The 16,737-nt window shown below is 34.4% G+C and overlaps 1 non-coding gene across 1 annotated transcript; it reads right to left on the bottom strand.

The window, feature by feature from the left end:
* Nucleotides 1-9,478: 9,478 nt before the first annotated feature.
* LOC140858271 (small nucleolar RNA R71) lies at nucleotides 9,479-9,585 on the bottom strand. The gene has a single exon (XR_012141838.1). It is a non-coding gene; the product is annotated as a small nucleolar RNA R71 (small nucleolar RNA).
* Nucleotides 9,586-16,737: the final 7,152 nt, after the last annotated feature.

Below are 16,737 nucleotides of genomic sequence, written 5' to 3' on the forward strand. Positions count from 1 at the left end.
CAAAGCTACCTTTAAAGAGAAGGACTACAAGCAATGAGCAGTAGCTATCCCAATTGCAAACCTTTATGGAAAGCAGTAAATGGTCAAGGCAGAAAAGATTACTACAGGGTTATGGGCTCTATATGTGTCCTACTACTGGAGAAAGATTTTATATGGTAAGTTGAGTTTAGCTTTTTTGTAACAATAGCCTAAATATACTAACTTGTTTGTATTTTTTTTTTTGTGTAGGGCTCAAGCAGGGCTAGACATATCAGTGGAGAAGCTGGAAGTAATGCTGTAAAGTGATCAATAAGAGTACACTTAGATGTCCGGAGAAATATTATCATGTCAGGATGTAGTCAGCCTACTTCCTCTCAGCTAGACACAGAAGGAAGTAGTGCTGGGGGAACCACTTTTAGGGGGTTATATCTTTGAATGTCAAAGGACAGCATATAGGTTGTGTTTGTTAGGCCTTTATGGATTAATGTCCTTAAATTATATTTGTAAATCAATGTTCTATGTGATGTAACTTTGTTTAGTTTGTAGATCAATATTCTATGAGATATTTATCTCGTAATATGATATATAATTGGTTACACTTTATTTTGTGAGAGAATGATACAATATATTAATATCTCAGCTTGTTTGTGCCCTGGTTCAATGTTATGTGCTGATATGGTACCAATGTCTCAATGTGTCAATACTTCAATGTTATATGAATGTATGTTCTTATTCAATGTTTCAATGCCCTAGTTCAATATTTCATTGTTATAAGTTAATATAAAACCTGGCTCAGTCTCACTTTGACTGTGCGATGATATGATACTGAGCTCACTTTTTGAAATTGAGCTCTTCAGTATGCCCTGTTTCAATTATCTCTGAAAATGAGCTCTTCAGTTTCAATGTTTCAAATCTCTGAAACAACAGTAGAGGTTCTTCAAAATTTCAGATTAAAATATTAGTTCAGCCCATGTTTTAAAGCTGAGTTTCACTCAAACATTGAAATATCAGTTCTAAATAATGTTTCAGCAAAATATTAGGGCTTCTTTTTAGCACAACAATAATAGCTAATTATACAAATTCAAGTTCAGCATAAGTAGACTGAAACATGCAAGTTTAGCATAAAGTAAACTTATACAAATTCAAGTTTAGCATAACTGACTGAAATATTAATGGCTCCAGTAATATACACTTCTGAAATTTAACTCTTGATGGCTTCAATATCAATTTAGCACAATTATATCGAAATATATTAGTGAAACTATCATTTACTGGGAATAATCTTAAATTCTACATTAGAATACTGATCACACATAATTATTACATAAAGCATAAAGTAGATTTCAAAGCTAATTAGAAAAGTTATACTATTGATTACAAAGCTGATTACAAAACATTCATTACATATATGACTTTTAAAATTATATCCATTCTTCGTTAAAAAAAAATACAACTGCTAGCATTGCCCATGAAACTATCATTGCAATCAAATAAAACTTCTTCCTTACAGTATATTTTGCAAGCTCCCTCTTCAACTTAACACATTAAGCTTTCACCTTTGTTGCTATTGGGCAATATGTTCTAAAGCCAATCATCTAAGTGATAGATGATTGGAATTAGTATATGAATTATCTAATAATAATAGTTATTTGGCAGGTTCATCATAAAAGTTCTATCGTTCTTAAATGAACTCCTAAATTATGATGAAGTTCTTAGAACCATAATCAATTAATAAAGAAAGATTTATCGGATGGTTCTTAAATTGTTCACGATCAAATGATAAGTTATTAAAAATGATGATAACTTATCAAGTGTAGGTCACTGTATGCCATATTCGTTAGTTATCCTCGTAATCAAGTGGTGTGGAGACACTGGTATGGCATCCAGATGAGATATAGTAGTACATCTACATTGAACGTGATCAATGTAACACTCTACTGTCAAGAGTAGTTAGCTAAGATCAATGGGTATAAGTGTCCCTCTGATCTGAGATCACCACAATAATTTGCAAGCAACTCACTGTGCTTTGATGCCGGACTGTCTGTATTTTTAATATAGGTTCGAAAGATTTTTGGATACAGTCAAGTACTTGTGAAGTCAGTATATGAGTCAAGATAGAATTGACCACTCCTGATTAACTTCAGGAAGAGAATGTCTCGCTGTGTTTCAATTTAGCAAAATCTAGGCTTGGATAATCTTTGTGAGGAGTCACGAGATTTGCAAAATTTTGAGATATAATAGAGATGACTTATATGAGTGTTGACAATATACTCGAAGTCGTCTTGAGCATTATTAGTCAAAAAAATAAATTATACGGTAACCATGGGTCAAGATTCTTAGAATATTGCTTTGCATACATTCGACCTATCTGGACGTCGGAAACTATTGCTAGATGTTACTTCGATTGGTACAGAAATTGATTCCTATGCTACCGACTTAGATTCGAACCTATAAAGTCATACACATAAGAGATTATAATCTAATCAGATGATTAATCGATGATTGAGAATCGTTCTAAGGTTAAACGATCAATGTGATTGATGTTTGACCTAATGCAAGTGTTGCAGGAGGATCGATTAGCAATTGGATTGCTAATTGGCTCAATCTGATTGAACAATTGGACAAGTCTAATTGAATTTGATTCAATTAGAATTAGTTTGAATTTAATTAGATTAAGTCTAATTGATTTATTGGATAAGCCAATTGTAAGGGAGAACAAGTCCCTGTTCGATGAGGACTTGTATGTACCTAATTCCTAATTAAGTTAAGATTTAAATTAGAATTAAATATGATTTAATCTGATTTAATTGGACTCCTAGTTAGACTAGGATCATCATTAATTAGGTTGTAATTAATTTGGATTGGGTTCAAAGAACTTTACCTAGTCTACATAAGAATCCTAGTTAGACTAGGATTCCATCTCTTCTCTTGCGCCAACTAAGAAAGCCCACGCCCACTAATTAATTTTCAGATATTTTTTATATGATATCCACATCTAAGGAAACTGATCTTACACCACTTATTCTAGAGTTTTGAATCAGATTTGATTTGATTCAATATGAAAAGTGATTTGGTTTATTATGGAAAGTGGTTTAGGTTTATTTCCTTTTTGAAAGAGTCCCTCTTCACAATAACTCTTCTCTCCTCTCTTGCGCCAACTTCCTCCAAGCCTATCTTTTCATTTTGTCACCTCTTTTATGCTTGATTTCATGCTCTCCATGAATTAGATAAGGGAAGGGGCGTCCAAGAGTTGGACGCCCCATGGACTCCTTGTTAGACTAGGTCTTATGACCTAGTTTACCTTATATAAAGTTGCTGCCCCGTATGATAAATATAAGGAGTCTAAAATTTATAGTTTTTTGATAGAAAAAGTAGAGAAGAAAGAGGATGGCATGGATGGTTTGAGGTGCCAATATCCTTGAAGGAGAGTCTTCAATCAAGAGATCAAAAGTTGATGTCTTGTAGAAACAAAAGGTAAGAGAGAAGATTGTTTTCTCTTATTATTTTTTTTTCAAATTATTCTCTCTTTCTTTTATATTATTATGTGATAAAAATTTGAGAGAGAAAGAGGGATGGCATGGTGGATCTGTGCTCCAATGAGTTGGAGTATGGTGATCTAATTTTGGACATGATCTGATCATGTTCTGATGGGAGAAGAAGAAGAAAAAAAGATCTTTTCTTAAGGTTTCTTTTAGAACCCTTCTTCTTCATAAATCATGAGATTTTTCTATAAGAAAAATCAGATATCATAAGATCTAAAAATTTGAAAAATATCTAGAGAAGAAGGTCTTTTCATGTCCTAGCATAGAGATGTTCTCAAGACATCAATCGTTGATGTACTGAAAGACAAGATCTATCTTCTCTTAGGACCTTTTTCTATTACATATTATTTCTGATTTTAGGGAGGTCAAAAAGTTTGACTTCCCCCTCATTCCTTCTCATATTCTTCATCTCATGGAATGTCCAAGAGATCCGAAGAATATTTTTTAGATTAATCATCCGGAGGGATCTGCAAGAAGCTAGCACTTCGAGTGGATCTTCATTCGACGAACCTCCGATTTTGTTGCAGCCTCGTGTGGATCACCTGTAGAGGCCAGACGCTTGTGCGGCTTCAAAGACAATAAAAAAAATCAACTGTGGAGTTTTCGACCCGCATGAAGGTAAGAGATCTAATCTCTTCTCTTTATCTAGATGTGATCTAGGTTTTAGATCTAAAACTGTTTTAGATCTAGGATATTGATTTGATCAATACCAAAGCTTTTATTTTCTAATTTATAAATATAATATGACATATTATAAGTCTTAATTATAGGATTTAGTAATCTGATTACATGTATTTGTATATTAAATTATTTAATTTACATATTTCGTTGCATTATATTTCAAAATTATTTTGAAATTCATACATGAAACCTTGTACCTTTTCCAACAGTAGTATCAGAGCATCTAGATTCTTTTATAACATGTTCATAATTATATTAAAATAAATCTAAAAAATAAAATAATGATCGCACAGACTGTAGGTTGTCCTGCTGTAAGGTTTATCCCTTATAGTGCGAAGATTGTCCTCGTATGTTGCAATCTAAAAAATTTAAAAGAGTTTAAATAAATCTTGTCATGAATATTTTAGATTAGGTCTATTTTATTTCATGAAATCTCATGTAATGTACATAGATTAAAATCAGCCAAGAATAGGATCTTGCGAAGGTTTTGTTTGCTTATCGGATCAGCTCGACCAGCAATCCAGTTTGACTGAAAAGTTGGCTCAATTATTTTTTTAATTGATTTTAATTGTTAGTATTTATTAGTAAAATAAGCTGACCCATTTTTGAAATGAGTCGACCTGTTTAGTGAAACAACACTTAATTGTATTAAATCTTTCAAAAGTTGAAAATGATTTTCAAAATGCCAAACCCCAACTCTCAGCCATGAACTTAATTAAGAGAATTAAGTGATTGTTTAGGATCTAGATTTGTGATTTAAAGATCCTAAGATAATTTCATAAAACATAGGTTAAAGGGTAATGGGTTAGCTTTGATCAGGCAATTAACTGGGTTAGACCTAGGGTTAGATTAAATATGGACTAAGTTAAGAAATTGATCAAATCTAATTAAAAGTTAATTAAGATTTGGTCATTTTTATAGATCACTTCAATAGTTGTAGTTAATCAAAGTCCATATACCTAACAAATGGACATTGATCATGGCTCAACAGTTGAGCCCGAGTCTTTAGGTAGACCAAATCAAAACTAATAAACTAGTTGGTGTCTAAGGTAAACCTAACCGATGGTTTTTAATTGGGAGCCCGCTTATCTGGCCATTTCTTATGGTGTCTAAGGCAAGCTTTGGCAGACCCTCCCATCTATCAGACTTACCTGACCAATGTGGTTAATCAGGTCTTGATTAGGTTGCTCATTGATTCGTGCTAACCCATGTCACATAGGAAATCAGTGAATCTGATTTCATTCAGTGAGACTGATCTAGGTGCCCATGGATCAAATTTGATCCTAGTCCTTGTTAATGACTTGAGAAGTCAGTGGGAGGATTTAACTTGGTGAAGTCAGTGAGAGCAAATTGGTTTATGTCCTTTTTATCCTTAAATCATTAATAATTTTAAATCTTCTAAAATTATTAGATCCTTAAAATGATAAAGTTATGGAGATAACTGAGTCATAGCCTCCCATTAAGGTGTTTGATAATGAGTCCATTAACTCAATAACCATTGCAGACCCAAAGGCTTGGTGCTTGTTGACTAATAGAATTATTACTCATCATATGATGACTTAGAAGTGTCTCTCTAATAGTGGTTAGGTTAGCTAACCAAAGTTGGGCTTAATCATTTGTTGGTTAGATGCACCAAGTATGGTCATGTTAATGGTTGGACCTAACCGAATCCTTACAGTGGAGGCCAAAATCTACTGATTAGGTTTTTGAGGCAAAATTAAATTACTAAAAATTGTTGAAGAAGTAATTGGTTAATGAACTTATCCATAGATGCAGATGGGTTGGCCGACCAAAGTCGGGCTTGTCTGTAATCTATGTAGATTCTAATACCTACTAGAAAATTAAAATAATTTTTTGAATTGGAGGTAGAGGCTACCAATTTGAACAAAATAGTGAGAGAACCTTGAGACTAAAGTCCAAGTCTCTAGACTTAAAATAATTCATATATATTAGGTCATTGTTCTCTTTTCTCAAAATAAGACTAAACCTTAATTGCTCCAATCGCTGTTAGACAGTGATGACTTATGGGACCCAACTTCGTTAATTAGTATCGAAAGTTGAATTTGGTTCAGCAATACGAATGGATTCGTATTGGGGCTGCTTAGTCCAATCAAAATAATTAGTCCAAAATTGATACAAATCAGGTATGTTGCTTCTACTATTAGAAGCAGGGTCATAGGAAGAAGAATTGTTTTACTTTCCTTGACCATAATAGGTTGAACAAGAGAAAGGAGCAAGAGTTGCTCATCAAGGATATTATATAATAACACCTTAAAATTTCTCTATGTAATTCTACTACCTAGGTATTAGATACCGATGATCTTATGCAATTTATTGTTAGGACTACAAGTAAGTGAAATATTTGAAAATAGTGAGAAATTCTTGAATGTTAGGGACAGAAGTCTTATTCCAATACTAACTTTAGAAATTGTAGAGCTTATTTTCAAATATTGTCATTTAGAGTAATTGTTACTATTGTCCATTATTTATGATGAATGTAATCTTTGTTGGTCTTTTGGCCAAAGATGATCTCATTCATTAATAAAGGAAGATTATTATGATATTATTATGAATAATATTACAATAACACATGGACAATAAGGAAATAATATTTAATATTTATACAGCCTATAAAGTGTAATGTACACACCCAAATTAGATAATATCATGGATGTCTATCTTTGACTTAGTCACCTTGAAAAGAACAGGATAAATGGATTAGCTTGAGAGAAAAACCTCATATCAATGATTGTAAATCATTGATAGCCTGAGTTTTGTCTTCTTGGAAAGATGACAAAGTCACCTTTTAATAGAAAAGGTGAAGGAGCTGATAAAGTTCTAAGTCTCATATATAGTGATATATGTGGATCTGTGAACTTAAGTGTCAGAGGAAGTGATTTATGTCACAAATTGACATAAAAAGTATCAATTAATATCTAAATTATCTAACTTTATTAAGAAATTGATACTTGTTATTATATTTTGCAGAAGAAGAAATCATCAATAGAAAGAACAAGGAAAAAAGATTCCAACGGCGCTTGTTTTATGTATTCTTCCTTCCGATCAAGCTTGTAACCCTAGATAGTGGGGTTTTTAGCTCTCTTCTCAAGCCTCGAGCTTTGAAGTTTTTGTAATAATTTTTTTTTATATATATAAAATCTTATTTTTATGCAATTTCATCTCTTTACATTATGCAATTTATTTTTCTTGCAATTAGGATAGTTTAATTTATGCAATTTAATTTTATGCAATTAGGTTAGTTTAAATTATGCAGTTTAAATTTATGCAATTAGGATAGTTTAATTTATGAAATTAGGATAGTTTATTTTTCTGCATTTAAATTTTGCAAGTAGATTTAGATCATGTCTAGCTAAGCATCCCTTCTAGGGTTTGCGATGAAGCTAGATCATGAGTAGGGATTTTACATAGGGTTCTTTCTTTTTCTTAGGGTTTCTTTTTCTTCCTCTTTTGCCAAGAATTTTTGATGAACTACAGTTGGGTCAGAGTCTCTTCATAGTTCATGCTTGATTCAGTGCATAGGAGGAGAAAATCCTAAGGGATCCTAGTTACTACTCTCCTGTAAAGAATCTTGATGGGTTATCGTTGGGCCTTAGTCCCTTCATAATCTATGTTTGGGAAAGACAAGAGGAGTAGTCGTTAGGATCAATAAGAAAAATTCTAGGTAGAATTCCCTAATCTAGATCTAGTGGATTCAAAAACCCTAGATCCTTAGTCTTATTGTCTTTAGCAAACAACTTTCGACTTTCGATTTTTGTTAAAGCTCGCTTGAGCATAGATTTGAAAATCGTTTTTAAACCAAGTTCTGTGGGATCGACCCGTACTCGCTAGTCGTGCTACTCTGCACACCGTGCGCTTGCGGTTTTATTTACAAATTTTAAGATTTGCACATCAAGTTTTTGGCGCCGTTGCCGGGATTTGGACATTTTAAATTATTTTCAAATATTTGTTCTTCGTGCTTATAACTCTCTTTCTTTTTCCTTTAGGTTTCTATATTTAGTTGGTGATTGCTGGAAAACTCAGGTACGCTTCTAATTTCTCTTTTATTATTTTTAGTTAATTACTTTTGCTTTTAGACCTAATCATTTGAATTTACTTAATCACAAAAAAAAAAATAAAACAAAACAAAAGACATTTCATAATCGTGAAGTAAAATATCAAAATAAAAAAAAATTCTAAATTAAAATCTTTTACATTCTTGGTCATCTTGTTTATTTGCATTTGCATTTTCATAATTAATCTAAGGGCATCAACCCATTAACAAGATAAGGTGGGGATTTATTACCCTTCCTTAGCCCAAAAACCATCTTCATCATATTGCATTACCTAGACTTTTAATCTTAAAATCAATTAGACGTCAACCTTAAGGAATTCGAGCTAATAGGACAAGAACCCTAAGAGTTCTACCAAGTTTGAGTTGTTTGATTAGTTGGTGTCTAGGCAAGTCTCTGAGGGTGGTTTGTTAAATTGGTTCAGTTGCTGGCCTGGCCAACTCGTTTGGTGTCTAGAAAGGCAGCGATGAGTGAACCTCCCACCTCTTATACTTACCTGGCTAACTAGTTGATCAATCTCCACTTGGAAGGCTTGAAGGATATCTTGGAACAGTTAGGAGCTTCTAGATTTAGGTTAACCCTAGGATAGATTGAGTTTAATTTATTGATTCACTTGTTTGAAAAAAAAAATTTAAATTTAAATTAATTTGATTACTTTTCTTTAGATTTAGGACTCCTTAGGATCTTCTCTTTAGAACTTTTTCTCTTTTCCTTCTTTTCTTATACATAAAAATTTTATAAAAAAAAAAAAATTGTATAAACATCGAGAACCGTACACCTCGTGTGTGGAGAAGAGTGTCGGGTCATCTAGTTAGAATTGAGTCAATTCCTGTTGTTCCAATGGCTGAACCAATCCAACCCATGACCCTTAAGGATTTGTTTATCCAGTTGGCTCCATCCAACCATCTTGTATCAGGTTGCCACAACCCACAGCTAACAATTTTGAAATCAAACCTCAAATCATAAATATGCTTCCAAAATTCACAGGATTAGAGGATGCTTATATATTTATTAGAGAATTTGAGGAGGTATGTGCAACCATGAAACTGCAATTAACAGAGGATGAGGTCAAACTTAGATTAATCAACTTTGCCCTTAAGGACAATGCTAAGAAGTGGCTTTATAGTCTGCCAAACTATTCTGTCACTACCTGGGAGGGCTTTGTGAGAACATTTTTAAAAAATATTTTTTCATCATAAAACAGCTAGGATTAGGAATGAAATAAATCAATTTTACCAACTAGCTGGTGAATCATTTTGGAAGTACTTTGATCGTTTCAAGAATCTTTTGACCCAATGCCCACACCATGGAATAGAAACTTGGAGACTATGCCAGATCATCTATGAGGGGTTAGATTCAAACTCAAGAACCATGCTAGAGTCCATGTGCCAAGGCCAATTTATGGACAAAGAAACTACTGAAGCTTGGCAATTCTTAGAAGACCTAGCCGAAAAAATTTACAGTGGGAAACAACTAGGGAACCTGATAAAGCTACACCTTCAAGAGGAGGAATGCATCAAATTCAACCAACCCTAGCATCAGAGGCCAAGATTGCAACCTTAACACGTAGATTGGAAGTCTTAGAATTACAGAGACCAGCCAATGTAAATCAAATATCTGCACCCATGTGTAAAGGGTGCAATGCACCAGACCATGTCTTAGAAGAATGTTCCTACTCGAATGAGTGTGCACAGGTGAATGCCACCTATCAAGGACCATTGAACAATCCTTATGCACCCACATATAACCCAGGTTGGAGGAATCACCCGAATTTCTCATGGTCTCAGAATCCTAATGTAGGCAATCTAAATTTCAATCAGCAAAATCTAAGGTCCAACCTAGTAATGAACAACCCGCCAGGCTTCCATGATAATGACAAGAAAATTACCTCTTTAGAGAAAAGCCTAGAAGCCATGATGAAGACACATACCAGCTTTATGCAAACCACGGGTCAACTCATAAATAATAACACCCAAGCTATAGCCCGTCTAGAAATGCAAGTAAGTCAGCTGGCTTCGACCATTAGTGAACGAGAACATGGTAGGTTACCTAGCCAACCTGAGCCAAATCCTAGGAACCAAAATGGTCCACGATCCCAACAAGGAAACCAAGTTAATGGTGTAAATGCCATTCATACCTTAAGATCAAGAAAAAAAATAGACAATAAGGTAGTTGCACTTGATGATATAGATGACTCATCTGCCGAGTCATCTTCTAAAACTACTACCTTTCAACCTCAAGCACCAGAAACTGAAAATTCATCTAGTCCAGTACTTAAAAGTCCTAGAGCTCCTTTTCCAAACAGACTGAAATCCAATAAATCTGAACATTTAGATAAAATTTTAGAGGTATTTAAACAAGTCCAAGTTAATATTCCTCTTTTAGATATAATCCATCAGGTTCCAACTTATGCCAAATTTTTAAAAGATCTTTACACTAGGAAAAGGACCACTATTGTACCAAAGAAAGCATTTTTGGCTGCAAGTGTCAGTTCATACCTATCTAGCCATGTGCCAATTAAATATAAGGACCCTGGAGCTCCAACAATTTCTTGTGTTATTGGAGAAACCAATATAAAAAAGGCCTTGCTAGATCTAGGAGCTAGTGTGAATATCCTTCCATATTCGGTGTATGAACAACTAGGATTAGAAAAACTTCAACCTACTGGGATCATATTACAGTTAGCCGATAGATCTCTCAGGATCCCTAAGGGAATGGTCGAGGATGTTCTGATAAAGGTTGAAAATTTCATTTTTCCTGTAGATTTTATTATTTTAGAGACTGAGCCAGTTGCGAATCCTAAAGGACATATACCTGTCATTTTAGGAAGACCATTCTTAGCTACGGCCAATGCTGAAATTAATTGTCGAAATGATCTAATGAAGTTATCCTTTGGGAATATGACCATTGAGCTTAATGTTTTTAACTTAGAACAGGAATCCTCTTCTCATGCTGATGTCAATGTAGTCCAAGATGGTATTTATGAATCCATTGACATTAGTGATGATGAAGTCGACCTAGAGTCTAACCCCTGGTTAATCCATGAGTCTGAGGATGTCAATGAAATACTTAAAGAAAATCAGATTAATCAGGAATCGACACTTCCTACTGAACCAATCATTGAGATGGTGAACTCATCACCTAAATCATCGATAGAGGAAGCACCCATTTTAGAACTGAAGCCCCTCCCAGAACATCTCAAGTATGCATATCTAGGACCCAAAGAAACTTTGCCTGTAATTATTGCATCAGACCTAGATCCCAAGCAAGAGGAGGAGTTATTGTCAGTTCTAAAAGCAAATCAAGAGGCAATAGGTTGGACCATAGCAGATATCAAAGGAATAAGCCCTTCTATAGTTCAACATAGAATATCCTTAGAGGAAGAGGCTAAACCAACAAGAGAAGCCCAAAGAAGGCTTAATCCAGTTATGAAGGATGTAGTTAAAAAGGAGATTCTGAAACTCCTAGATAGTGGAATAATTTATCCTATTTCTGATAGCTCTTGGGTAAGCCCAGTTCAAGTAGTACCCAAGAAATCTGGGGTAACAGTGGTCCAAAATGATGCAAACGAACTTATCCCAACTAGGACCCAAACGGGATGGAGGGTCTGTATAGACTATAGAAAGTTGAATGCTGCGACAAGGAAAGATCACTTTCCTTTGCCATTTATTGATCAAATATTGGAAAGACTAGCCGGACAAGAGTTTTACTGTTTTCTTGATGGATACTTCGGTTACAACCAGATCCCCATAGCCGCTGAAGATCAAGAAAAGACTACATTCACCTGTCCATTTGGTACTTTTGCCTATAGACGAATGCCCTTTGGACTATGTAATGCACCAGCAACCTTCCAGAGATGCATGATCAGCATGTTTTCAGATATGATAGAACGATTTCTAGAAATTTTTATGGATGACTTTTCTGTTTTTGGCCTAACCTTCTCCGAGTGTCTGAATCACCTGCAATTAGTTCTAGAACGATGTAAGGAGAAGCACTTAGTTCTCAACTGGGAAAAATGTCAGTTTATGGTCAAACAGGGAATAGTTCTTGGCCATGTCATTTCTAAAAAGGGGATTGAAGTGGACAAGGCCAAAATAGATCTAATTGCAAGTCTTCCACCACCTAAATCTGTGAAAGAAATACGTTCATTTTTAGGTCATGCTGGATTCTATAGAAGGTTTATTGCCAACTTTAGCAAAGTAGCACGTCCACTGACTAATCTTTTGGCAAAGGATACCAAATTTGAATTTACTCATGAGTGCTTGGAATCCTTTGAATTTCTAAAAAATGCACTTGTATCAGCTCCAATCATTCATCCTCCTGTCTGGTCTGAACCATTTGAATTAATGTGTGATGCGTCCGATCATGTTGTGGGCACAATCTTAGGTCAACGAATAAATAAGCTGCCTAGAGTGATATATTATGCAAGTAAAACCTTAAATGATGCGCAGCTTAACTACACCACAACTGAGAAGGAGTTCCTTGCCGTTGTCTTTGCTTTAGAGAAATTTAGATCTTATTTGGTTGGGACCCACACCATTGTTTACACCGATCACTCAGCCATTAGACATCTCCTAGCAAAGAAGGATGCCAAGGCACGTTTAATCAGATGGATTTTGCTCCTTCAAGAATTTGATCTAGAAATTAGGGACAAGAAAGGCACTGAGAACGTTGTAGCAGATCATTTATCCCGAATTCCAGTAGCACCATCTAGTGAACCACCCATCAATGAATCTTTTCCAGATGAGCAACTCATGTCTGTGTCTACTGAACCTTGGTTTGCTGATATTGTAAATTATTTAGCCATAGGTAAGATACCTTCTCATTGGACTAAGCAGGATAAATATAAATTCTTTGCCCAAGTGAAGTATTTCATTTGGGATGATCCTTATCTTTTTAAACAATGTCCTGATCAAATTATTAGAAGGTGTATCCGAGATAACGAAGTCATGAATATTTTATCTTTTTGTCATGATCAAGCATGTGGGGGTCACTTCGCGTCTAAAAAAACTGCTGCTAAGGTTCTCCAATGTAGTTTTTATTGGCCCAATTTGTTTAAGGATGCTCATGAATATTGTAAAAGTTGTGCTCAATGTCAGAAAATGGGTCGAATCACCAAGCGACACATGATGCCACTCAACCCAATCTTGGTAGTTGAAGTTTTTGATGTTTGGGGAATCGATTTCATGGGACCATTTCCAAATTCCTTTGGAAATAAATATATTCTAGTAGCAGTTGATTATGTTTCAAAGTGGGTAGAAGCAATTGCATGTAGAACACCCGATAGCAAAATGGTCATTAAGTTTCTTAAAGAAAATATTCTCTTCCGTTTCGGTATTCCTAGGGCAATCATTAGTGATCGGAAACCCATTTTTGTAACCGACCTTTTGCAACATTGATAAAAAAGTATAATGTCACCCACAAATTGGCGACACCATATCATCCTCAAACTAGTGGACAAGTTGAAGTGTCAAACCGACAAATCAAACAAATCCTGAAAAAAACTGTTAGTGCCAATAGAAAGGATTGGTCTTTGAAATTAATTGATGCACTTTGGGCATACCGAACCGCTTTCAAGACCAATTTAGGAATGTCTCCTTATAGGATTATGTTTGGTAAACCATGTCACTTGCCTATTGAGATAGAACACAAAGCCATGTGGGCCATCAAACAACTAAATACAAATTTGAACGATGCTGGAAACCATAGAAAGCTTCAGTTGAATGAATTAGAAGAACTTAGAAATGAAGCCTATGAAAATGCAAAGATATACAAGGAACGAACCAAAGCATTTCATGATCAATCAATTATGAGAAAAACTTTTAATATCGGACAAAAGGTACTCTTATATAACTCTAGATTACATCTGTTTCCAGGAAAGCTTAGGTCTAGATGGACATGACCATTTTTAGTAAAGGAAGTCTTTTCACACGGAGCTGTTAAGATTGAAAACCCAAGTAATAGTGTTATCTTTAAAGTTAATGGTCAACGATTAAAACTATTCTTGGAATTACCTGTCAAGACTATTGAAGATGCCATGGTTCTTTATGAACCAACTTATTCTGATTAAGTTGCTTCGAGGTTTGGTCTGGCTGAAGACATAAAACTTAGCGCTTCTGGGAGGCAACCCAGCTTATTTAATTTCTAATGCTTTCTTTGTTTTCAGTTTGCTTAGGACAAATAAATTAGATAAACTCCATTAGGGACAATGTCGGTCAAGTTGGGGGGAGAGCTTGAACAAAATCAGGTGTTATCATTTCCTTTTCCTTCCACTATGAGTTAATTCTTGCATTTAATATATTAATTTTTTTTATAAAATCTTATTTTTATGCAAAAAAAATAAAATAAATTAATCTAGAAAAGAAATAAGAGTAAGTTAGAAAGTATTTGCTAATGTAGTGAGTCACGGAGAAGATTAGCTGGTTAGACTCTTGGTGGCTTAGGTCATTTAAAGACTATTAGCACTTCCAATTGCACATGCACACTAACAAGGTAAAGTAGGTGTTAATTGTAAGGTCAATTAAGGATTTGAGTATTATTTAAATTAGATAATTTTCTCTATACCCCAATTGAAGAAATTTGAATTTAAGGAAAGAGCTACCTGCCTGAAATAAAATGCAAAACACAGAGTAAATATGGATTGCCCTAAGCCTAGTAACCGGGTCTCTTCACCTAAGTCAAGTGTTGAGATTCGCGTCAAACGGTGGTGGGAAGGCCAGGATGCTCAGCAAAAAAAAAAAAAAAAAAAAACAGTGTGAAAGCTACCTTAGTTCTTTGTTTAATCTGGGGTGTATAGAAAATTAATCGAACTAAGTTATGAAAAATGATACAATTGGCCTGTACAAGTTAATACTGAAATACTAAGTTAGTTATCACTCACACAAGTGCTATAAAATTTTAAGTGTACTCTAAGAAAGTTTCTAAGTAGACTGACTACCGATTCTAATTCGAAGCTCATTACTTAGTAATACTAGAAAACTTCTTGAATTTTGATCTTAAATTAATTTGCAAAGGAAGGATCTTTTTGAATTATGATCTTATTTTGGTACATTGCTAAGGGACTAGCAATGATTAAGTTGGGGGGTGTGATTTATGTCACAAATTGACATAAAAAGTATCAATTAATATCTAAATTATCTAACTTTATTAAGAAATTGATACTTGTTATTATATTTTGCAGAAGAAGAGATCATCAATAGAAAGAACAAGGAAAGAGGATTCCAACGGCGTAAATTTTATGCAAAACGGAGTTAAATTGATCCAGAAATTGAAGAATGAAGAAAGAAGACTCAATTGGGTCAAACCTGAGTCAAATCAGATCAAAATTGATCAAAAATCAACTGATTTGGTGATCTGGTTAGCCGCCTGGTCCACAGCAACAGGCACATGGACCATGGACCCATCGGCGCATCATAAACCCCCCTAACAACCTTCTAAAACCTCTTAGTCCCACATCTAAAGTTTTAAAAACCTTATAACCCCCAAATGCCTATAAAAAGCCCCCAAAGGCCCTTGTTTTATGTATTCTTCCTTCCGATCAAGCTTGTAACCCTAGATAGTGGGGTTTTTAGCTCTCTTCTCAAGCCTCGAGCTTTGAGGTTTTTGTAATAATTTTTTTTTATATAAAATCTTATTTTTATGCAATTTCATCTCTTTACATTATGCAATTTATTTTTCTTGCAATTAGGATAGTTTAATTTATGCAATTTAATTTTATGCAATTAGGTTAGTTTAAATTATGCAGTTTAAATTTATGTAATTAGGATAGTTTAATTTATGAAATTAGGGTAGTTTATTTTTCTGCATTTAAATTTTGCAAGTAGATTTAGATCATGTCTAGCTAAGCATCCCTTCTAGGGTTTGCGATGAAGCTAGATCATGAGTAGGGATTTTACATAGGGTTATTTCTTTTTCTTAGGATTTCTTTTTCTTCCTCTTTTGTCAAGAATTTTTGATGAACTACAGTTGGGTCAGAATCCCTTCATAGTTCATACTTTATTCAGTGCATAGGAGGAGAAAATCCTAAGGGATCCTAGTTACTACTCCCCTGTAAAGAATCTTGATGGGTTATCGTTGGGCCTTAGTCCCTTCATAATCTATGCTTGGAAAAGACAAGAGGAGTAGTCGTTAGGATCAATAAGAAAAATTCTAGGTAGAATTCCCTAATCTAGATCTAGTGGATTCAAAAACCCTAGATCCTTAGTCTTATTGTCTTTAGCAAACAACTTTCGACTTTCGATTTTTGTTAAAGCTCGCTTGAGCATAGATTTAAAAATTATTTTTAAACCAAGTCTCTGTGGGATCGACCCGTACTCGCTGGTCGTGCTACTCTGCACAACGTGCGCTTGCGGTTTTATTTACAAATTTTAAGATTTGCACATCAATTAAGCTCTCCCTTAGTAAATTCACAAAATATTTATGGCTATCCAATTATGATTAAGCTCTACCTTAGTAATCACATGCAT

Source organism: Elaeis guineensis, chromosome 5 (genome assembly GCF_000442705.2).
Source record: "Elaeis guineensis isolate ETL-2024a chromosome 5, EG11, whole genome shotgun sequence".
Taxonomy (NCBI): Eukaryota; Viridiplantae; Streptophyta; class Magnoliopsida; order Arecales; family Arecaceae; genus Elaeis; species Elaeis guineensis.